The sequence below is a fragment of the Phymastichus coffea genome, unplaced genomic scaffold, assembly GCF_024137745.1.
Source record: "Phymastichus coffea isolate CEN01 unplaced genomic scaffold, Cenicafe_Pcof_1.1 PCOF00017, whole genome shotgun sequence".
NCBI classification, from domain to species: domain Eukaryota; kingdom Metazoa; phylum Arthropoda; class Insecta; order Hymenoptera; family Eulophidae; genus Phymastichus; species Phymastichus coffea.
The window spans coordinates 5,267,775-5,269,724 of record NW_026706828.1 but is presented as its reverse complement, the minus strand read 5'-3'; positions in this window follow the sequence as shown (position 1 = coordinate 5,269,724).

Below are 1,950 nucleotides of genomic sequence, written 5' to 3'. Positions count from 1 at the left end.
TTCACTAAACGATTGTTGCCAACCAATATAAATAGTGTCTCCGAACTGCCTGTAACCATTCTCAAAGTAAACGCTCTACGCGTTGAATGTAATATAACATCTGGAGCTTATATTAATCAAAATAGAGGTCATATCATTCATGAATTCTTTCCAGCTGTACCACCAGGATATAAGATCATTGAAGTTCCTAAACAGATTATATATTTACCTCTAACTGTCAGAGTTATTGATCATTTACAGCTACGACTAATTGACCAAGACGGTAATTTGATAAACTTTCGTGGAAAAGTAATCACGATTCGTTTACATATAAAGAGAGTATAATGGGAATAGTTTATAATGCTAAAGTAGGGAGTGGCTATATAACAACACCGTTATGCGCTCAAAAAGTCAGTCATCGACGGATAGTCAGAGGTCTAACACGTCGAAACATTTAGTTCCTGAAAAGTCTCGGGCTGAAGATTGTTCGAGACGTCGCAACAAAAAGAAGAAAAAGAAACGTCAACAGTTTAAAAAATTAACGTGTATATTTGTATGCTGTTGTCATTTCAAAGACGGAAGAAATACTTAGTGTGCAAGCACCTGTCATCTTTGATGAATCTATAGCTCATTATGAAGTTCATGCATATCAACCTTACAATTCACAAATATTTAACAATAGCGATGAAATTCCTATATTAATACAACATCAAGATTTATGTCTCTTACCATCGAAAAGTTCTCTACACATTGTAGGAAAAATAAGAAGACGTGATGGTAATGGGACAAAGTTCGTAAATAATGCTATATGCCATCTATTCGAAGATATCCGCTATGAAATTAATGCCATTGAGATAGACAGATGTAAAAATGTTGGATTGACGAGTACTATGAAAGGTTTGATTTCATTGAATCAAAATCAAAGTGCATTCCTCGAAAATGCCGGATGGCTCGATATTGAAGAAACTAAGACAATAATTGACAACAATGGTTACTTTGATGTGTCGATACCACTTTCCATGATTTTAGGATTCGCTGAAGACTATCACAAAATTGTTGTGAATGTAAAGCATGAACTTATTCTTACCCGATCAAGAGATAATTTAAACGCAGTCATACAAAACTTGGTGAGAATTGATGATACTGAGCAGTATGAACCTTTTAAAATAGAACTCATACGAATCGAATGGTTGATGCCTTATGTAATTACGATAAGTGTAAAATACAGTTGTTCAATTTCACTCAAAAAGATATTCCTATTTCTATGAGTTTTCGATCGTGGGAACTTTATGAGTATCCAGCATTACCACAAACGTTAAAACATCTTTGGACAGTAAAAACATCCAATCAATTAGAAAAACCAAGATATATTATATTAGGTTTTCAAACAAAACGCAAGTCTGATTAAACTAAAAATCCCAGCAGATTTGATCGTTGCAGTGTAACCAATGTTAAATTTTTTCTCAATTTTCAGCAATATCCGTATGGAAATTAAAATCTTGATATAAGTAATAATCATTATTCTATGTTATATGACATGTATGCTAATTTTCAAGTGAACTATTACAACAGAGACTGTATGTACAATCCACTTTTGAATAGAAAACAATTTATTTCGTATGTACCTTTAATAGTAATAGATTGTTCTAAGCAAAATGAATCATTGAAACAAGCTGCTGTAGATGTACGTCTAGAGTTTGAAACAAAAAATGATATACCTGCGGAAACAGCTGCATGTTGTTTAATTTTACACGATCGTATAGTTAAGTATAATCCAATAAGTGGTAACATTACAAAACTTGTATAAGTATTATTATAAAATAAAAATGTATACTTTTTTTATCAAATAAATGTCTTTTAAACATTTTAAACGTATTAAATATTTTTAATAATAATAAACCTTATCCCCTACCTCATTCCATGAGATATACCGACTAGGCGCGTCATGCCTGTACGCCACCGTCGATAATA